The sequence below is a fragment of the Pleurodeles waltl genome, chromosome 4_2, assembly GCF_031143425.1.
Source record: "Pleurodeles waltl isolate 20211129_DDA chromosome 4_2, aPleWal1.hap1.20221129, whole genome shotgun sequence".
In the NCBI taxonomy this organism is placed as follows: domain Eukaryota; kingdom Metazoa; phylum Chordata; class Amphibia; order Caudata; family Salamandridae; genus Pleurodeles; species Pleurodeles waltl.
In genome coordinates, this window is record NC_090443.1 from 432316555 (window position 1) to 432339994 (window position 23440).

Here is a 23440-nt window from a genome sequence, read left to right on the forward strand (position 1 = left end):
TATGACCAGGTTTGGGGAGATCTCGGGCCTCTGCGTCAACCGGCACAAGACAGTGCTCTTTCCCTTGGCATCCCTAGCTGGGCTTGCAGCGCCCAACGTGGGAGACCCGATCGTTTCACAATTTGGGGATACAGGTAACTCACAACCACTACTTACAGTATGATTTGAATATGAGCAGAGTACTTGCCAGTCTTCGGACCTCCATCCAGTTTTTGACCACGTTGCTGTTATTGGTCATGAACAGGGTGGCCCTGAGTAAGATGATCCTGCTACCCCGCTGCCTTTTAATCAATGCAAAATTTGTTCTGCTACTGCCACCATCTTTATTTTGACAGCTCTACAAGTTGCTAGTGTCCCTGGTATGGGTGGGAACAAGATGCAGGGTTCACCATGTGGTCTTAAAATTGGACACAGACAACAGTATTCATACTATCGGGTGGGCCAGCTCCAATATGCGGCCCTGTGGTGTAAGGACGGTCTTAACTGGGAGAAAAAGTTACTGGAAGGCTCTTGGCACTAGATAAGCTTCCTAAATTACTTATGCATGGTTCCAGACTCTCGGCGGACACCTCCTTTGCCCTCTTGAGGTTGCCCAGAACAGGGAGCTGGCAGTTACGCAGGTTCTTCAACGAGCACTCTACGCACGGCTCCTCCCAATTTGGTGGCTGCACCAATTCGAGCACATAAAGGGCTCTATGGATATCTCAAGATGGTTGGAGGGAGCCTATAAGAGCTAGGGACTCATTTCAGAATTGGCTGGAGGCAATTTTTGCAGTATGCAGGCGTATCACGATCAATCCGGGAGATTTGGACGTCCTTCCCAGAGGAGCCTGTCGTATTGCAGATGATATTGGACCCTGGCTCTGCCAAGGATATTCTCTCCGGACTATATGCTGCCCTTCAGAAGAACAGATGGACGGATGTGTCGATGGCATGCAGAGCTTGGGAAGCGGACCTAGAGATAATGCTCACTGACCAGGAGTGGAACAGGGCCTAGGCACAATTACAGGAGATGTCAAGCAAATGCCAGGTTTAAATTGACACAATTTTATTACCTGCAAAGAGCATACCTGACACCGCAGCACCTGCATAGGATTTAGCCAACACGCTCCGCTGAGTGCGCACGCTGTGGCATATCCCCGGCCACATTTGGCTATGTCACATGAGAATGTAGGACGCTGCACCCTTTTGGAATGAGATAATACGGGAGGTGGGCAGAACAACAGTGGTAAAGGTGGAGTTGACAATACGACATTGCTTGCTTAGTCTACTGCCTCGCTGCGAAACAATGATGTACAGATTTGCCAGATTTGGGCTAGCACTTGCAAGACGATGTATTGCCATTCACTGGGCTAGCCCGATCTCTCTGACCTGGAACAAATGGCAGACCAATTTACTGGAACGGGCAGTGGCAGAAGAATGCCGACTCTGAAACGTACGCGTGGACGAACACGCTGAACAGGATTTGGAGCTCTGGGGTGCCATGATGGATTGTCTAGGGGAGGGGGACACATTAGTGACAGCTGATTTAGCCTCGAGCTCAACTGGGGGCGGTGCGGAACCATCCCTCGGCTGTCTGTCAAGGTGGATGTATCCTAGTGGACTCGGTGAGACACTCAGGGTCCCACAGGGGCAATTAGACACCTGGGAGTACTGTAGATGTGTATTTCAGAGTAGAAGATGCTAGAAGGAATAAGGGAGGAGCTCCTAGCCCCCTCCTTTCACTCTGGGTGTACTAATACTGTATTGACATAGATGCAAAAGTTTGTTCATTGAGGTGGCTGCTGGTAGCTCCCTCTGGCCCTTGGGGACTATGACACCTACAATCCTGTGTTTCACCAGCCTCCCGTAGAGTGGGGTACTGAGAGAGCTGCAAGTGCACCACGTGGTTCTCTGTAAAGTTATTGTGAGGAATCTGCTGCTTTATTTATTGTTTTGCCTCTGTTGAGACCTCTGTATTGTTTGATTTAACCAGTTTAAATGTGAATAAACAAAGTGAAAGAAAGTTTAGTATCCACTTGTCTGAAGTTATTTTTCTTCACTCCTGGAAGACATTTTTTTAATCTACCCCCTACTGGTGTTGTATGTAGGTAAGACTATTGTTTGTGGTTGTCTCTGTGGTTGTTGTCTCACCTTGATGGCACTTGTGAGAGGCTTTGTGTTTGTGCTGAGTCACTTATGTGTGGGGTTTGATCCTCCCTTGTGCGGCTGACCCCTTCCTCTGCCTCTCCCACGAAAGGGCTGTCTGCCCTGTTATTGGCTCTGCCATGCTTGTTGAGATCCCACTGTCTGATTTCTGTGTGTTTTCTGTCTGAAAGTTTCCTCTTTTGATGGGTCTGCATAACGCTGCTGTTCCCCTACACATTTCTCCCAGAACCTGCAGGGCGCCCATCGATTTTGTGGTCTCATTATCTTTCTTTAATTAGTTCAGCTTGTCATCCACTGATCTGCCAAAAAGTTGTTCCCCACTGAATGGGCTATTGAGGCCTGTAGCTCTGGTTTGGATCCTGAGAATCTTAGCCACGAGTGCCTTCTGAGGGTTACCTCATCATAATTTGAAGGCCAGATGTATGAGCTACAGCAAGTGCTGACTTCAGGCATGTGTTGGCAATGTTTTTGTCACTATCCACCAAGTGTGCAGCCCTCTTTCTGAACTGTTCTGGGAGATGCTTCATTAGCTTCCCAATTTCCTCTCAATGCTGGTGTGCAGGCGGTTCAAGAGGACACTGGAGTTGGCAATGCGCTAATAGTTACCAGCATTGCGTTTTACTTTCCTCCTCTAGAGCGCCATTCGCTTGCTTTCCTTTTCTGAAGGAGTACCAACTGTTGTTGGTTCATTGGCTCTTTTTCTAGCTGTTGAGACTATGTCAGAGTTTGCTGGTACTGGCCCTTCAATATAAGCTGGATCCTTGGTTGAGTTGATATTTTTTCTCTGCTCTTGGGGTTACACCAGTGCACGTGGCAGGCTGCCGAAATGACTCCCTTCCCTGATCCAGAACACCAGGGAGCATCAGCAGAAACTGATTTATTGCCTGGTATGGAATTGAGGTTTCAAGAGAAAACATGACTGTTTTTTCTCCTTTCAACTGACCCCAAAATTTGTCAGAAGCATGTTTGATGACTTGATTACACATGCCTATTTTATCAGGAGGTGAAAACCTCGATGGGTAAGAGTCTACTCCGTCCTGTGTGGGAGTCAGCTTCTAACTCCTGCCACTGATGAATGTATTCAGCTTTGGAACCTTGGACGCTTTCCATGAGTTGATCTTCCTCTTCTTCATAGAAGGGTCCTTCCTCCTCTTCTTGAGGTTCAGGTGTCAGTCAATTCCTAAAACCCTCTGTCCCCAAAGTCCTTGTGTGCCGAAGCCTTTGGTGGGATCCTGAAACCCCTCAGACTGTCATTGAACTCCTTTTTTTCAAGGAACACAGACATTTCAGCCTCCAATCTTTTGCTTCCTTTCGATTTCGGCAACCTGACCTTCGGGGGCAAGACTGGGAGCCTTCCACTTGTCTGCGGCAGAATCTTTCGACAATGTAACAGTCATTGAGCTTCAGTGGTCAAGTTTTGACCCGTCTATTTTCAATGTCGAAGTGTCTTTATCATGTATGTCCTTTGACACCTTGGAATTTTCGGAAGTCTTTCCTCCACTGGATTCCCCCTTGAGGGATCTGTGTGACTCCTTCTCTCGGGACATGGCTGCCGGCGGGTGCGTGTTTCGACACAGCTGCTCCCATTGATGTCTGCAAGTCAGATTTCTTTGACTTGGATGATTTTTTTGTGCACAAAGTCCCTCTTACTTCTGTGTCGCCTTCTCCTCATTGTTGACGAACTTCACCTGCACGTCCGACATCTCTTCCCCTGCTTCCTCAACGACATTGTCTTCCTCTTCGCTAGAGAGGCCCAAGTCTCAAAGATGGTGTTGTCTGCTGGTCCTGCATGCTGTGGTGTGCCCTTCTGTGTGTCTCCCTTACCCTCAGCATTTCTGGTGTGAATGCCGAACTAGCGTTGTAGTCCTCAGACAAAGGTTGCAAACTCTGTGCGGATCCTTTTGGAAAAACTTGTGATGGCAGTTCTTACAAAATTTAAACAGTGTTTTCTCCATCTAAGTCATTCAGGGTGCCCCCTGAACGGGAATTCGGTGAATTTCTTCCTGATTTCTTGAACTTTCCTTCTTTAATCTTCCTCTCAGGTTATCCTGTCGGTGTTGTAGACTAATCAGGTAACTTTTTCGGCAGCTTTTACAACTTTTTCGTCGCAATCTTCTTCTCTGTTTTGGAGATCCTTCAGCAGGCTTCCACACCCAAATGGCAGAAAAAAAAAGGTTCTGAAGATGGTGGCCAAAGATGGGAGTTTCGGGAAGAAGCAAGGCGACGTCACAAGGGACAACAAACAAAGCAGAAAAGAGAGGAAGGACTACGCAAAACCAAAACCAAAAAAAATAAGGACTACAAAATACTGGAGAATTTTGGACGCAACCACTAGACGGCAGAATAATGCATAGCATGTGAATCCAGAAAAGATTCATGCTGCAAAACTAGACAATTCAATTTTCCCTAAAGCTTAGTGTGATTTAAGGTGACATTCATATAGCCTCTGGGGTGAAGTTCAAATAACACCATGGGCACATGTAGAGGAAGGCAGTAATGCAGGATTCACTGAACAAATTGCATCCTGCCTTTACATTTTCCATTTTCTGCTCTGGTGGGGTAAGCCACCCAATTTAGAGATCCTTAGTGTGTGCTCTGTCCAATGGGACATTTCCAGCTTCACCGAGGTGTGCTTTAAATGATGGCTGGTTAGCCTGTGATAAATTCAATTTCCTAAATATGTTTTGCTAAAATATCTTCCGCAAAACATCTTTCATAATAAACTCAAACTTCACACAATCTTACACTAATTTTAGTCTTGCACAGTAGGGCATAAAAAAGGAACTTTTGTCAAAAATATTTTCTCACAAATAGGACAGCTCAGGTTCGTTAGATTAATAAACTAAAGATAGTAAGATATTTTTAATACACAATATTAGTCCTTTACCATGTTAAAAGTGAATAAAAAATAAGAAAGAAGCCAACGCAATATCATTTTTGCACTTCTAATTTGAAAACAGGTAGCTTATAATATGTACTGAAAAGAATGCTGAAAGGATATGTTTGTGTTATTGGAAATAGATGCATTAGGGCATGACTGTACGAGGAATGTAATTAAGGGTAATGCAGCTAGAACAGTTTCAATGTACTTGCAAGCACTGTCAATACTTTTTGCCATGTACGAATACAAACATGTATGAAAAGAAAAATACAGTTAAAATAAGAAAAAATAACTGGCTATAAAATGGAGATTCGGAATTTATAAAAAGAGGTTTTCATCAAAACAACAGTATATGCAGTAAAGCAAAGGCATTGCAAAAGAAGTTTTGAAATTAAATTTTAGCAAAAATATTTGGAAAAACTGATTTAGCACATAGAGATAGTGGCAGTTCATCCATCTAAAGTTGCAGAACCACCATCATGTTTGAATAGGTTACCATTATGACTACCCATTTTCATAAAAAGTTATGCATATTGTCTTTAGCGTGCTGGGAATCCGCTTTCAGGCTTAGTGGCAGCCTCAACATGCTGGTACAGACAAAGTACCTCAAATTCAGGGACCCATTTCTAATATCAAAACTTCAGTCATCATAGATGGGCATTAGCAGAATTTCCATAAAAGATTCCCTCGAACATTCCCACTTTCATGTAAAAAGCGCTGCTTCTATGACATTTCACTGAATTTTCCACTACTGGTACGGTGAGGATTTACAGCTGCCACACTGGCGGAGAGAAACTTTTTCAGCAATTTCTTAATCAGCTACCTACACCCTGAGGAAATCTGGTCCCACACAGAACCCCCAAAAAGGAAGCCAAACACAGCCACAAGCTAAAACAGCTTTTCTACAAAATTATCACAGAGGCCCCTCTTTTAGCCAGCCTTCCTTGTGGGTCAGTAAAGCTCACATACATATTTAGAAGTAATCTTACCCTGCAGTGAAAGAGGAAAGGCTGTTCTGGCCATCAGAAATAAATCCGGGGTGCATCTGAGCAGAACGGCTATATGTTCCTGTGGTACTGGCAGTGGGAAATGCTCTTCGCAGGAGCCGCACCCATGTAGCAATGTCGATGTTCATCTGGCGAGCACGTAGGAAGGCTTTACCTACAAATAAATACACAACTATGTAAATTCATCCAAGCACACTCAGGCCATGTCACCTGTATGCCAATGTAGTAACAAGAGCATTTGAGCTTGATATTTCACACATATAGTAGGAAACATGAAGGGTCTGTTTTCAGTAGGCTACATCACAAGGATGACGTTACACAAAACTAGACAGTGCAATAAGAGATCCTGTCAGTGTGCTTTTAACTGTGACAAACTTGCCCCTGTTCAAAGGAAGGTATGACTGATTGATCCCTCCGCTTCCACATCTAACTCACCAAACCTCACTCTACTACTGTGACCTCCCACACAACCCTACTAAATTATCCTGCATTTATCTCACCCTGCTACTATGCTCTCCCTAACCCTTCCACATATTCTTCCCCCTCCGCCCCCCTTTACTCATCCCAAGCCTTTGGGTTGAGTAAATGAAGGATATACTCCCAATTAACACTTCTGGATTTCTTTCCTCCTCCGCCCCTCCATTACTCCAGTCAATCTAACTAACAAACTCTCATATCTGCGGCTCAAATTAACTCATAATAATACTAAAACTGTACTCATTATTTAACAATACTAATTAATCACTAAGTCTTGTTGGGTTCCAGAGTAGCGTGCTACTCATCGAAAAGCGATTCAACGCCTCGTCAGGGGTAGTAAGCGCTCTATAAATACAATTACAATACAATACAATAGGACAGGGTGAGAGAAAGCCAAAAGATACTTGTAGTTATAATACTATAAGAATAAACCATACCATCTAGAACCATGCCATTGACACAAATTGGTTGAGATATGGAAAATTTCATCTCTACAAACTGTTTTCAACCACAGATGTTTAAGATGAACCAATTTAAGATGACACTGGTCATGCTATTGCTTGAACTGAGAGTAAGATTGATTGGTCAACAGTATTAAAGGCTGCTGTGTCATGTAGCACAAAGAGATATGGTTCACCATAATAAGTGGATTGATAGAAGTGTTTCAGAAATGCTGGACCCCTGTCCACCCAGAAAGTCTTCTCTGTTTCAGGTCAATGACTGGTCGCACAAGATGAACATGATTCTGAGATAACAAGGACCACACTTTTATAACATTCATAAAAAGCCCGGTACTTTTTCTTGATTTCGGGAGCAAATGAAGTAGTCAAAGCAGAAGTGACTCTGGATATGTTATCATCTAAGAAAAGAAAGACCTGTAACCCTTTAGCTGCTGACACCGCCAGGCACTCCATGATTATCCTGGAAGCTCATTCTAGTGGAAGAGAAGCTTCTGCTAGTGTATCAAGCCCACTATGAAACAAAACTAATTCTTTAACAGTATTTGATCGCTATATGGAACTAGGAGACTTAATTTAACATGACCAAGAAACTTCATAAGGAAAGAAGCAATTAGCTCTATGTTAAAGATTTTGAATTTTTCTCACTGAATGCATTTAATGATTACTCACATTTAGAACAGGCCTTTGCTTAAGCACTGTATTTAATTGTAAAATTATTTTAAAATGTTCAAACTGAAAAAATTGCTACTTTTAATATTTATATTTTAAATTTAAAACGTTGTGTTTTGGGGTAAAGCCTGGAAGTCTGAATAAACTTGAAGGTCATGCCGAGGGCATGGGCCCTTGTCTGAGAGGGAAGTTACTTCTATCGATCTGGAAGGAGTATGTGTTACTTACTGTGTAGGCATCTGTTTGTAGCTTGTAATTCTGTAAACTCACAAGCTCTGCATACTCCTGCCATCTAGGATCGGGTGTACACTTTGCAAGTTGTTTTACTTCGAAGATGTCCTTAAGAGTCACTGTAATTCCTCCATTAGTAGGGAATGCGCATAGGCACTGACTTCATTGTTGGAATGTTTTCAGCACAGCAGGGATAATGTAATTGTGGAGTAGTTAGTAGTGAGAAAGTGGTGACCGTGCAAATAGTTTAAAAAGTATATACTTAATGTTACAGAGATGTGCAAACAAGACATTGGGGGTTATTCTAACTTTGGAGGAGGTGTTAATCCGTCCCAAAAGTGACGGAAAAGTGACGGATTTACCACCAGCCGTATTACGAGTCCATTATATCCTATGGAACTCGTAATACGGCTGGTGGTATATCCGTCACTTTACCGTCACTTTTGGGACGGATTAACACTCCTCCAAAGTTAGAATAACCCCCATTGTCTCTGGTGAGGAAGATGAGCGCATGTGAATATACAGCACTACAAGCTAAGGACAGATGCTTACATGGTAGGTGCCGTATTGTATACCTAGCATGTGTGACTGTAGATTCACATGATCTGCATAAACTGTAAAGCAGTACTCCCATAAGTGGTTGTTAGTCGGTGGATGATGCAGATAGTTGAAAACGTTCTTAATACTGTGTGGCCAACCCTGGCCTGTGGACAGGTGAGAATATTAAGACAGTAATGTTTGGTAAAGGTGTGTGGGGTTGGCCATGTAGCTGCTTTGCAGATGTCAGCTTCAGGAACATTCCCTAGAAGTGCCATGGTTGTCCCTGTCTCCCCAATGTGGCCTAGGGGAGTGGGGAGAACCTTTTCTGCTTTAAGTTAACATGTTTGGATACATTTGATGATCCATCTAGCTATGCCACATTTTGATACTGGGCGCCCCTTTACGAGGTTTAGCAAAGGCAACAAAGCTGTACACGTTTCCTTAAAGGTTTGTTTCTCTCAATGTAGTACATTAAGGCTCTTGACATCTAGGGTGTGGAGAGACCTCTCAGCTGTAGAGTATGTGAAGGGAAAAACAGTGGTAACTCAATTGTTTGGTTAGGATGGAAAGGAGAGACCACCTTAGCAAGGCATTTTGGGTCAGTTCTGGGAACAACCATATCCTGATGGATCTGGATAAAGAGCTCCATCAAAGTGAGGGGTTCCAACTCACTTATTCGTCTTAGCGAGGTGATGGCTAAAATAAAAGGCAATTTCCAGAAAAGGAAATGCAGGGAGCAGGAATACAATGGTTTGACTTGGGGGGGGTCGCATGAGTTTAGTGAGAGCTATGTTAAGGTTCCATAGACCAACAGGCGGCACTGCAGGTGTAACCACTTGAGGTTTTCCTTAAAAGCATTAGTGACAGGACTTTTGAAGATGGAAGACTGCTCTCCATTTTGCAAGTGTGCAGCAATGACTGAAGGATGTAGATGAATGGAAGTGTGTGGTAACCCTGATTTCTGTAGGTGAAGTAAGTACTACTAAATGTCCTGGACCACAAGCTTAAGCGAGTCTAAACCCTTACGTCACAATAGGGACAAACATTTTCCACCTTGCTGTGTAGCAAGACCTAGTACAGTACATCTGTGCACTTCCTTTAGAGCTCTCATACAATCTTGTGTAACACATAAGTAACCAAATTCTAATATCTCAGGTGCCAAATTGTTATATTGAGCTGCCTTGGATCTGGGTGTCTGATCTTGCCCTGTTCTCGAGTGTGAAGGTTCTGAGGAGTAACAGATATCTCGAGTAAGACTGAGAAACATGGCTGTATGGCCCATGTGGTGACTACCAGGAGGAAAGTGAGAGATATTTGCTGTAGTTCCCTGACCACATATGGATGGAGTTGAAAAGGAGTAAAAGTGTAGGCCAATATCTCTGACCAGTTCATCAATAGCGCATTGCCCATGGACTGGGGTTGTGGAAAGCTAGTGGTGACGTTTTGACATTTTGTGTTTTCATGAGTGGTGAAGAGGTCTATTTGCAGAAACCCTCACCTTCATGAATACAGGAATAGGATTTGTGGGACGAATTGCCATTAGTGGACTTGATAATGCGTCCTTCTTACAGGCCCACAAATTTGGTGTCCTCTCCAGAAAGGTACTTCAGTAGGAGATGTATTTGATTGTGAATCACCCAATCCCAAATATTCTGTGCCAATGCTGAGGTGAGTGAGTGCCTCCTGTTTCTGTGGATAATACATGGCTGTCATTTCGTCAGTTGTGACCAATACCACCTTGCTGTGAATATTCTGAAAGAAGACTTTGAAAGGCAATGGCAATAAGCTTGAGGTAATGGAGGTGAAACCCCGGTTGCTGGGCTGACCAAAGGCCCTGAACTGTCAGTGAGGAGATGCACAGCCACAGCCAGAGAGGGAGCCATCCATGGTGATCGTTGCCTGTGGAATGGGGTCTACGAAGGGCCTACCATTCAGATAATTGTTGCTGTTCCACCACTGCAGAGAGCGATGACGACTGGCCTTTTCCAACACTAGATCTTGTAGATGACCCTCCGCCTGTGACAGACTTCGCTGTAGTGGATTTATATACGATCTTGCATAGGAAACTATGGTTATGCAAAAAGCCATCATTCCCAAAAATAACCAGGCTGTTCGGACTGAAAGAGGATGATCTGGCTGAAAAAGAGGCAATTGCTCCTGAAAGACTTAGCAGTCTTTGGGGCTTGGAGTAAGGTTTTCGGACAGTGGTATTTAGAATTGACCCCAGACAGGAAAGGCTGGGTTTGTAGAGGTTGTAGGTGGGGAAATTGTGGTATTTATTGTAAATCCCAACCTGTCAAGAAGGACAGTGGCAGCTTGAATGTGTGCTAGGCATGGCTGCTTGCTAGCACTCTTCATCAGCCAATCGTCAAGATAGCGGAAACGTGTGTGCCTCCCCTCCTGAGGTCAGCAGCTACAACGGCTAGACATTTCATAAACAAAACACACCTAATGATGGTAACTGTAAGGAAATGGCTCCCTGTTGCAGTTACCCCCCACTTTTTGCCTGATACTGATGCTGACTTGACTGAGAAGTGTGCTGGGACCCTGCTAACCAGGCCCCAGCACCAGTGTTCTTTCACCTAAAATGTACCATTGTCTCCACAATTGGCACAACCCTGGCACCCAGGTAAGTCCCTTGTAAGTGGCACCCCTGGTGCCAAGGGCCCTGATGCCAGGGAAGGTCTCTAAGGGCTGCAGCATGTCTTATGCCACCCTAGGGACCCCTCACTCAGCACAGATACACTGCTTGCCAGCTTGTGTGCTGGTGGGGAGAAAATGACTAAGTCGACATGGCACTCCCCTCAGGATGCCATGCCAACCTCACACTGCCTGTGGCATAGTTAAGTCACCCCTCTAGCAGGCCTTACAGCCCTAAGGCAGGGTGCGCTATACCACAGGTGAGGGCATAGGTGCATGAGCACTATGCCCCTACACTGTCTAAGCAAAACCTTAGACATTGTAAGTGCAGGGTAGCCATAAGAGTATATGGTCTGGGAGTCTGTCAAAAACGAACTCCACAGCTCCATAAAGGCTACACTGAATACTGGGAAGTTTGGTTTTAAACTTCTCAGAATAATAAACCCACACTGATGCCAGTGTTGGATTTATTAAAAAAAAGCACACAGAGGGCATCTTAGAGATGCCCCCTGTATTTTACCCAATTGTTCAGTGCAGGACTGACTGGTCTGTACCAGCCTGCTGCTGAGAGATGAGTTTCTGACGCCATGTGGTGAGGGCCTTTGTGCTCTCTGAGGACAGAAACAAAAGCCTGCTCTGGGTGGAGGTGCTTCACACCTCCCCCCTGCAGGAACTGTAACACCTAGCAGTGAGCTTCAAAGGCTCAGGCTTCGTGTTACAATGCCCCAGGGCACTCCAGCTAGTGGAGATGCCCGCCCCCTGGACACAGCCCCCACTTTTGGCAGCAAGTCCAGAGAAGATCATGAGAAAAACAAGGAGGAGTCACCCACCAGTCAGGACAGCCCTTAAGGTGCCCTGAGCTGAGGTGACCCCTGCCTTTAGAAATCCTCCATCTGGGTTTTGGAGGATTCCCCCAATAGGAATAGGGATGTGCCCCCCTCCCCTCAGGGAGGTGGCACAAAGAGGGTGCAGCCACCCTCAAAGACAGTAGCCATTGGCTACTGCCCTCCCAGACCTCCTAAACACACCCCTAAATTTAATATTTAGGGGCACCCCAGAACCGAGGAAACTAGATTCCTACAACCTAAGACGAAGAAGGACTGCTGAGCTGAAAAACCTGCAGAGAAGATGGAGACACCAACTTCTTGGGCCCCAGCTCTACCGGCCTGTCTCCCCAATTCAAGAGAACTGCAACAGCGACACGTTCCACAGGGTCCAGCGACCTCTGAAGCCTCAGGGGACTACCCTGCATCTAAAAGGACCAAGAACTCCCAAGGACAGTGGCTCTGCTCCAAGGAAGAAGCATCTTTGCAACAAAGAAGCAACTTTGAAAGAACACACGTTTCCCGTCGGAAGCGTGAGACTTTGCACTCTGCACCCGACGCCCCCGGCTCGACTTGTGGAGAACCAACACTACAGGGAGGACTCCCCGGCGACTGCGAGCCCGTGAGTAGCCAGAGTTGACCCCCCTGAGCCCCCACAGCGACGCCTGCAGAGGGAATCCAGAGGCTCCCCCTGACCGCGACTGCCTCCTTCTAAGAACCCGACGCCTGGTAAGGACACTGCACCCGCAGCCCCCAGGACCTGAAGGATCCGACCTCCAGTGCAGGAGCGACCCCCAGGTGGCCCTCTCCCTTGCCCAGGTGGTGGCTACCCCAAGGAGCCCCCCCCTTGCCTGCCTGCCTGCATCGCTGAAGAGACCCCTAGGTCTCCCATTGGACTACATTGCAAACCTGACGCCTGTTTGCACACTGCACCCGGCCGCCCCGTGCCGCTGAGGGTGTACTTTTTGTGCTGACTTGTGTCCCCTCGGGTGCCCTGCAAAACCCCCCTGGTCTGCCCTCCGAAGACGCGGGTACGTACCTGTTGGCAGACTGGAACCGGGGCACCCCCTTCTCCATTGAAGCCTATGTGTTTTGGGCACCACTTTGACCTCTGCATCTGACCGGCCCTGAGCTGCTCGTGTGGTAACTTTGGGGTTGCTCTGAACCCCCAACGGTGGGCTACCTTGGACCCAACTTTGAACCCTGTAGGTGGTTTACTTACCTGCAAAACTAACAAACACTTACCTCCCCCAGGAACTGTTGAAAATTGCACTGTGTCCAGTTTTAAAATAGCTTATTGTCATTTGTGTGAAAACTGTATATGCTATTTTGCTAATTCAAAGTTCCTAAAGTTCTTAAGTGAAATACCTTTCATTTAAAGTATTGTTTGTAAATCTTGAACCTGTGGTTCTTAAAATAAACTAAGAAAATATATTTTTCTATATAAAAACCTATTGGCCTGGAATTGTCTTTGAGTGTGTGTTCCTCATTTATTGCCTGTGTGTGTACAACCAATGCTTAACACTACCCTCTGATAGGCCTACTGCTCGACCACACTACCACAAAATAGAGCATTAGAATTATCTCTTTTTGCCACTATCTTACCTCTAAGGGGAACCCTTGGACTCTGTGCATGCTATTTTTTACTTTGAAATAGTACATACAGAGCCAACTTCCTACATTGGTGGATCAGCGGTGGGGTACAAGACTTTGCATTTGCTGGACTACTCAGCCAATACCTGATCACATGACTAAATTCCAAAAATTGTCATTAGAAACTGATTTTTGAAATTTGAAAAAAATGTCTACATTTTTAAAAGTCCTGCTAGGGCCTTATGTTAGTCCCTGTTAGCATTTCTTTTAGAGTTTAAAAGTTTTGTAAAAGTTTGAATAAAGTTCTAGAGATAGTTTTAGATTCTTAAAAAAGAATTCCAACTTTTAGAGAAATAATGTCTACTGCAGAAGAGACGGTGGTGGAGCTCAACCTCATCCCTTACCTGCATCTCAGGATTTCAGAGTTAAGGACTCTATGCAAAATCAAAAAGATAAAAACTGGGTCCAACTCTACCAAAGTACAGCTCCAGGAGCTTTTGGCAAAGTTCAAAAGGGACCACCCCTCTGAGGATAATCCTTCAGATGGGGAAATTAGTGAACAGGAGGATGACTTCCCCCCTCCTGTCCTAAATAGGGAGAACAGGGTCCCTCAACCCCTGACTCCTCAAATCATAGTCAGACAAACTGGTTCTTCCACAGGGGAGACCATTACCTCTGAAAGCATTGAGGGCAGCCTCAATGAAGAGGACCTCCTGTTAGCCAGGATGGCCAAAAGATTGGCTTTGGAGAAACAGCTCCTAGCCATAGAAAGGGAAAGACAAGAGATGGGCTTAGCTCCCGTCAATGGTGGCAGCAACTTAAATAGGGTCAGAGAAACTACTGGCATGCTAAAAATCCCCAAAGGGATTGTAACTAAATATGAAGATGGTGATGACATCACCAAATGGTTCACTGCTTGTGAGAGGGCTTGTGCAACCAGAAAAGTAAACAGATCTCACTGGGGAGCTCTCCTTTGGGAAATGTTCACTGGAAAGTGTAGGGATAGACTCCTCACACTCTCTGGTAAAGATGCAGAATCCTATGACCTCATGAAGGCTACCCTGATTGAGGGCTTTGGATTCTCCACTGAGGAGTACAGGATTAGGTTCAGGGGGGCTCAAAAATCCTCGAGCCAGACCTGGGTTGATTTTGTAGATTACTCAGTGAAAAAACTGGATGGTTGGGTAACTGGAAATGAAGTACATGACTATGTTGGGCTTTATAATTTGTTTATGAAATAACACATTTTAAGTAACTGCTTCAATGAAAAGTTGCATCAGTATCTGGTAGACCTAGGTCCAATTTCTCCCCAAGAATTGGGAAAGAAGGCAGACCACTGGGTCAAGACTAGGGTAACCAAAACTTCCACTGGGGGTGACCTAAAAGAAAGGGGTTACAAAGCCTCCCCAGGAAAAAGTGGGTGACACTAGAAATAAAGAAAAATAATCCTCTGTAGGCCCCCAAAAACCTGACCAGGTGGGTGGGCCCCAAGACACAACCCAAAACAAAGGTGGGTACCAGGGTAAGAACTGGGATGCCACTAAGGCATGGTGCCAAAACTGTAGACAGACAGGGCACCACACCAAGGACACTTCTTGTCCCATAAACAAACCCCCTAGCAAAATCCCAGGGGTGACCAGTGTAGCCATTGGGGATGACTCCTCAGATGAGGAGGTCTTCAGAACCTTCAGCTGGAAAAAGGGCCCCATAGGTGAGTTGGAGATTCCAGAGGGAAGTAGACACTTCCACCACCTACTGGTGAATGGAATCCCAGCCACTGCCCTGAGAGACACTTGTGCCAGTCACACTATTGTGCATGACAGGCTGGTGTTCTCAAACCAGTACATCCCAGGTGAGACTGCCAGAGTAAGAGTTAGCCCAGACAGGGTCACTGATAGGCCTGTGGCTTTTGTGCCCATAGAAGTGGGTGGGACTTTTAGCTGGAGAAGGGTGGTAGTCAGTACAGACCTCCCCCTTGATTGACTCCTTGGAAATGACTACCCAGAGGTTAGTCAGAGCCCAAGAGAGGAACTGGTCCAGTGCCAGTCCTCTCCCAAGGATTCTGGAGGTTCTTTCCCTGCAGTAACTGCAAGTGGGCCCCAAAAGAAAAAGAAAGGAAAACATAGTAGGAAAGGTGGACAACCTTTAGCCAAGGTTCCAGCAAGCCAAGGAGATTCTGCTCCAATAGGGGAGAACTCCAAAAATGGCACTGGTAAAGTGCAACCTGACCCACAAGAAGTCCTGGCTAGTCAGGCAACTGTTAAACCTGAGTGGGTGGCTCCTCAGTTAACAGAAGAAAGAGTGGAAGAAGGGTGTTTACTACAAGATGTAGTAACCCCCACTCTTACACAGCAGACAGGTACCTGAACCCAAAGTAGCCTGTAACTTACTTCCTTCCCTTGCAGGTGAAGAGCTAAAGGTGTGGTTCTGGGCACTGACAGCTGTCAGTGGCCTCTGCTGGGTGTTAGCCTTTATGGCTGCACTATCCTTGGCATGGTGGTCTGACCCCATGACAAATATAAAGTTAGGCCCCCTGACCCTGTTGGTCATGGTGGGGTTACTCCCCTCGGAGTAACCTCTTTGGGGAAGCAAGGGGTGACCCTGGCTAAAATAAGCTTAGCAGAGGTGGATACCTCTAACCCCAAAATAGAGGGAATGGGTGAAGACATTAAAGACACAGACAAGAGGCAATTCAGACTAGATCCTATCACTGTGGAAGTGGGTCAGCTCCCCAGAGGGAATGACCTGAACAGGAGGATGTAAGGCAGAGAAGGCCCTGCAACAAATCAGCCTATTTCCTCTACTCTTCCTCGCCTGACAGACTAGGAAGACTCTCCCAGCTTTGGCTGAGTCTCCTGGCCTGTGGGCTGGGGTGGGGGGGCTTGTGTAAGGAAATGGCTCCCTGTTGCAGTTACCCCCCCACTTTTTGCCTGATACTGATGCTGACTTGACTGAGAAGTGTGCTGGGACCCTGCTAACCAGGCCCCAGCACCAGTGTTCTTTCACCTAAAATGTACCATTGTCTCCACAATTGGCACAACCCTGGCACCCAGGTAAGTCCCTTGTAAGTGGCACCCCTGGTGCCAAGGGCCCTGATGCCAGGGAAGGTCTCTAAGGGCTGCAGCATGTCTTATGCCACCCTAGGGACCCCTCACTCAGCACAGATACACTGCTTGCCAGCTTGTGTGTGCTGGTGGGGAGAAAATGACTAAGTCGACATGGCACTCCCCTCAGGGTGCCATGCCAACCTCACACTGCCAGTGGCATAGTTAAGTCACCCCTCTAGCAGGCCTTACAGCCCTAAGGCAGGGTGTGCTATACCACAGGTGAGGGCATAGGTGCATGAGCACTATGCCCCTACACTGTCTAAGCAAAACCTTAGACATTGTAAGTGTAGGGTAGCCATAAGAGTATATGGTCTGGGAGTCTGTCAAAAACGAACTCCACATCTCCATAAAGGCTACACTGAATACTGGGAAGTTTGGTTTTAAACTTTTCAGAATAATAAACCCACACTGATGCCAGTGTTGGATTTATTAAAAAAAAGCACACAGAGGGCATCTTAGAGATGCCCCCTGTATTTTACCCAATTGTTCAGTGCAGGACTGACTGGTCTGTGCCAGCCTGCTGCTGAGAGACGAGTTTCTGACCCCATGTGGTGAGGGCCTTTGTGCTCTCTGAGGACAGAAACAACAGCCTGCTCTGGGTGGAGTTGCTTCACACCTCCCCCTGCAGGAACTGTAACACCTAGCAGTGAGCTTCAAAGGCTCAGGCTTCATGTTACAATGCCCCAGGGCACTCCACCTAGTGGATATGCCCACCCCCTGGACACAGCCCCCACTTTATTTGGCGACAAGTCCAGAGGAGATCATGAGAAAAACAAGGAGGAGTCACCCACCAGTCAGGACAGCCCCTAAGGTGCCCTGAGCTGAGGTGACCCCTGCCTTTAGAAACCCTCCATCTTTGTTTTGGAGGATTTCCCCAATAGGAATAGGGATGTGCCCCCCTCCCCTTAGGGAGGAGGCAGAAAGAGGGTGTAGCCACCCTCAAGGACAGTAGCCATTGGCTACTGCCCTCCCAGACCTGAACACACCCCTAGATTCAGTATTTAGGGTCACCCCAGAACCGAGGAAACTAGATTCCTGCAACCTAAGATGAAGAAGGACTGCTGAGCTCAGAAACCTGCAGAGAAGACGGAGACACCAACTGCTTTGGCCCCAGCTCTACCGGCCTGTCTCCCCACTTCAAGAGAACTGCAACAGCGACGCGTTCCACAGGGTCCAGCGACCTCTGAAGCCTCAGAGGACTACCCTGCATCTAAAAGGACCAATAACTCCTGAGGACAGCACCTCTGCTCCAAGGAAGAAGCATCTTTGCAACAAAGAAGCAACTTTGAAAGAACACACGTTTCCCGCCGGAAGCGTAAGACTTTGCACTCTGCACCTGACACCCCCGGCTCGACTTGTGGAGAACCAACACTACAGGGAGGACTCCCCGGTGACTGCGAGCCCGTGAGTAGCCACAGTTGGGCCCCCACAGCGACGCCTGCAGAGGGAATCCAGAGGCTCCCCCTGACCGCAACTGCCTGCTTCTAAGAATCCAACGCCTGGTAAGGACACTGCACCCGCAGCCCCCAGGACCTGAAGGATCCGACCTCCAGTGCACGAGCGACCCCCAGGTGGCCCTCTCCCTTGCCCAGGTGGTGGCTACCCAGAGGAGCACCCCCCCCTTGCCTGCCTGCATCGCTGAAGAGACCCCTAGGTCTCCCATTGGACTACATTGCAAACCCGATGCCTGTTTGCACACTGCACCCGACCGCCCCCGTGCCGCTGAGGGTGTACTTTTTGTGCTGACTTGTGTCCCCCCCGTTGCCCTACAAAACCCCCCTGGTCTTCCCTCCGAAGACGCAGGTACTTACCTGCTGGCAGACTGGAACCGGGGCACCCCCTTCTCCATTGAAGCCTATGTGTTTTGGGCACCACTTTGACCTCTGCACCTGACCGGCCCTGAGCTGCTGGTGTGGTAACTTTGGATTTGCTCTGACCCCCCAACGGTGGGCTACCTTGGACCCAACTTTGAACCCTGTAGGTGGTTTACTTACCTGCAAAACTAACAAACACTTACCTCCCCCAGGAACTGTTGAAAAGTGCACTGTGTCCAGTTTAAAAATAGCTTATTGTCATTTGTGTGAAAACTGTATATGCTATTTTGCTAATTCAAAGTTCCTAAAGTTCTTAAGTGAAATACCTTTCATTTAAAGTATTGTTTGTAAATCTTGAACCTGTGGTTCTTAAAATAAACTAAGAAAATATATTTTTCTATATAAAAACCTATTGGCCTGGAATTGTGTTCCTCATTTATTGCCGGTGTGTGTACAACAAATGCTTAACACTACCCTCTGATAGGCCTACTGCTCGACCACACTACCAAAAAATAGAGCATTAGAATTATCTCTTTTTGCCACTATCTTACCTCTAAGGGGAACCCTTGGACTCTGTGCATGCTATTTCTTACTTTGAAATAGTACATACAGAGCCAACTTCCTACAGTAACCCTGAAGGGCAGTACTTTGAACTGGTAGTATTCCCTACTTAGCACAAAACAGAAGTAGCACTGATGAACATGATGTGTAGGTATGTAGAAGTCAGCGTCTTCCAGTTCGAAGGCAGTCATCATGTCACCTGACTGCAGCAGTGGGATTACATCCTAAAGAATGGTCATATGGAAGTGTTTTGACAGGATGTACCTGTTTAGAGGCAGGGTATCAAAGATTGGTCTCGAGGAGCCTTCCTTTCTGGGGGTTAAAGAGGACAGGAAGTACACCCATGCACTGGTGGTGAGAGGATCCTGCCTCTATGGCCCAATTAAGGAGGAGCGCTTGCCCTCTTCTTATATGTCAGGAGTGTTCTGCGTTTAGGGTGTGTACACGGGGTGGAATGTTTAGAGGAGTTGAGAGAAAGTGTGGACAATAACCTTGCTGTATTATGCTTAGAACCCAGCAGTCTGATTTGATTGCTTCCCAGTGTGGAAGAAATCATTGTTAGTTTCCCCCGCAGGTGTAGTGTGATTGTAGGGGAATGCGTGGCAAGTCTCAGCTTTGTGGCAGAGGCCACCTTAGGGGAATGCTTCTGATTTTGCCTCTGCTAGAATTACCCCTGTAGGAACCACATGAGTACCCCCTGCTTACCTGCTGATGATATGACTGCTGCTGGTATTGGTATGAATGTTGCTGATCTGGGGAAATAGCCTTTGCGGCACCCTGTATTGTTGCCTCCGAAAGGAGCTTCTTGAGGAGGCTTCTGGAGAGCACTTATACTTTTTGCGATGTCTGTATTCTCTGTTATTTTCTCTAATATCTGGTCAAGTTGTGGACCAAAGAAGTTCTCCACATCAAAAGGTAGGCTCACAAGGAGTTGCAGTACTTATGGGCTTCAAACCAGAAATTCAGAGCTAAGCATGTCTACACAGGATAACAGAGGTTTTAACCTCCCTGGCTGTCTAGAGTGCTCTTTATGGTGGCATTGGAAATTATCCTACCTTCAGACACAATATCATAATCCCTCTTAATAAACTGTTATGGAAGATGCTGTAGAAGGTTCTCCTTCTCTTTCCAATGGGCTCCATGAGATCTTAAGAGGAGGCCCACTGTGTTGATTTTAGCCAGTGGGTGGGTGCTTCCACTGCAACCCTTTTCCCAGCAGCTTCTAATATATTGCTTTCGTTATCTGGTGGCAGAGCATCTCCTATGGCTGCACAGAGGCCTGTTTCCAAGCAGTGTGCATTACCAAGGAGTCTGGAGAGACATTACCCATAATGTACATGGGGTCTGAGAGAGAAGCTTTATACTTTTCTTCTACCCTAGAGGTAACCCACTGGGCCCCTACAGGTTCTTTCAAAATCTCTGGGGCAGACTTAAGCATACCCCTAAGCACTGGAAATAACTGCATGGATTGTGCCGATTTGGATACTTTTTCCACAAGGAAGTCTTCCTTCTCAGGAATGATGTGCATAGCCACCTTATGGTTCAGCCCTCTGAGTGACCCCTTGGTAGTTGACAGTGTTGTCAGCAGGAGAGGTCCTAAATGGAATAGGCTCCACGACTACGTTCCCTGAACATTTTTTTTTATTTTTTAAACAAGGTTTATCCCCTGAAGGGTTTACAGCATAATCTTCCCAAGGGTTGTTTGTTGGCTGAGGATAAAACAGTGCCTTCACAGTTAGCAGGAGCGATGTAAATACTGGGGCTGCATATGTCAGAGCATGAATGTGGAGACCCTGGAGGGGAGCGTGAGAAAGATGATGTCAGGGCCACTGCCAGTGGAGGTGCCTTGAGACCCTCAGGCGTGAGTAGCCGCACTTTACAAAAACTGATTGATTGTGATGGGGAAACAAGCACTTAAGGATGAGGGATAGTGAGCCCCATTCTGCTTGGGATAGGTTATGGGGCATTAGCTTCCTTGGAATAGATCTTACCCCTGTGTGGGTGAATGTAGATTCAACAAGGAAAGTAATCAACCACTTCCTATAGACTATCAAGAGTCCTTGGAATGAGCAGTAGAATGGTTTTGGCACCAACTGCATTTTGAAAGTAGGCTTTGATGGTGGTTTTGAGGGTCAATACAATTTTCTGAGTTTGAGTGTAGTGTTGGCACAAATGCGTCTTTTGGATTTGATGGCTGCTTGTGTTTGTCGGAGCCTTAGGCCAGATGGGGTCCAAAGACTTTGTGCGAGTACCTCTTCAGGTAAAATGCCTCTGCCCTGTGCCAAGTGGAGCCTAAGGGCTGGGGAAGCCCTGGAGGTGGCGTGTGTGGGCTGGATTCCCGTTCCCCAGAAGGGCAGTGCTCAGTCTCGTCGTGTGTCTGATTTTATGTCGAGGTGCACCGATACTCACAACTGTTTGAGAGGATTTTGTTTGTGGCACAGAGTAAGATATAGATGAAGCCTCTTACTGTTCGGGCTCCTCTGGGTTAGAGATGTGAAATGGGACTACCTGTAGGCTGGGCTGGAGTTCATAGTATTGTTTACAGAGGATTCCCAACCTGACGACAGGGAATATTCAAGCATGTGAATCTATGAAAGGCCCAATCTTAGAGAGTTAGGCAAAATGTTCTCTTTTGTTTTTAAAACCTCTCAGCTACATTAAAATATAACTTGACATTTGACAAAATAGCGGTAAAAACAAAAAGAAATGCAGAAAATTGTTAACACTTAAAAAATGATCCTGATCTTTTAACTGTCTTGGGGACTTCACTATCCTATTATTCTCAGCAGGAATTTAATTAGAGCAAACTAGAAAACATGTCCAATTTGCAGAACATGATGCATAATTGACTGCGGCGATGGAGAATTAAGATGGCCTCCCTGTCAAGAAGTTCTGGCTTATGTTGGTGCGTAAATGGTGTCATAAGATAAAAGCTTTTTGATGAGTTCAGAAAATCTACTCCTTTCATTACTTTAGGTCTTCTACTAAAATTGCTGTGCAGTAGTTTCTAAGCTGGGGAACGCTGTAGAAAACTGAACTGTGGGACATTAGAAGACACGAAACATTACTCACCAGTAGCACTAATTATTTTATACGAGTATACTTCTGCTATACCCAGAAATCCTTCTCTGTCATTAAGCGATACCAAAAAGGCAGGGTAAAATTCTAAACATTATATATAGTAGGGACATTTATCTTGTTAAAAAGGGAAATGAGACATGGAAAAACTGTCTTTTTAGGAAGAGTTTGTAAGTGAGGAGAGTGGTTAGTCCTCTTATGTGCTACCATACGTCTTTTAAGGATGCTTAAATATATCCTGGGTTACATTATGCAATTTAGCACGCTGCAGGATTATTTTGGACCACTGCATTTCTTTTAACTGTGGCACATACCTTGCTGCTTCGAGAAGATCTTTTTCTGCCGCTGAAGCTTTGGAATTCGCTCTATGATGGGATTAAAAAATGTAACCTGAAACAAAAAGCTAGAAATTGGGTGAGAAAGCTTTACTTAATCACAACATTTCAATTTAGATTGTCATAAAAAGGCCTTTCCATCATGACCATCAGGACCAGATTATCTCAAAGGACCAACCCGAAAGGCACCTTCTTTTCGTAACAATTCTAAGACCTAAATTAGAAAGCCACCACAGCCAACCCTCACGAGTCTAAAATCCCCAAAGAACATCTGTATTTTTATTTAATTTTAGGCACTGAGGTTACCCAAAATTGGGACTAAAAACCAGTAGAGCACTTAACAGACAACATTTTCATAAAAGCAGGAGTGTCTCGATCAGGAGGCGCTTTATACAGAGCAATGCGGGACACAGTTGAGAACAGATTACAAAAACCAAGATATGAAAGTGAGTGGCCCAGGACATAACTGGGACAGTGATGGACGGCCAGCACAGTATAATATTCCTTTACCTTTTACAATGCAACAGATATATATTTACAAAGTGAAACAAAAGATAAAGTACATACCAATGATGGTCAATCCCAAAAGTTTGATTAGACTGCAAGGGTTCATCTACATCCAAATTGAAACCAGCAAACCCTTATTAATATCTCTTTAACCTGATTAAAATGACAAGTAGTGTGCTGATTTCTGGTAGAGCAGTGATACTCAAAGTATGTCCCAGGGGCAGTATGCAGCCCTCCTGACATTTACATGCAGCCCCCAGGTCAACAGCAGAACTATGCTGTTTTCTAGACTCAGCACTAACACTAAACATTTTAAATAAAGGGGCAAGTATTAATTTAAAGGCTAACTGAAGTTAAAGAAAGCAAGTAATTAGGGTGTCCTGGACCGCTTAACTTTAGAAACTCCTTCATTATTAAAGGCTTCTTTAAGCAAAAGTACAAAAACATGAAAAAGTTTTGGAAAGTGATAGTTTTAAATGTGAACTTAGAAACTTTCATTCTTCCCTCCACCCTGGCAACAGTGCTTATTGTGAACCAAGAGAGGCAAGTCAGTTGTTATATGAACTC

General features: G+C 45.8%; 1 pseudogene; it reads right to left on the reverse strand.

The window, feature by feature from the left end:
• LOC138293885 (serine/threonine-protein kinase N2-like) overlaps window positions 1–23440 on the reverse strand; it is a 245836-nt pseudogene that overhangs the window by 175070 nt on the left and 47326 nt on the right.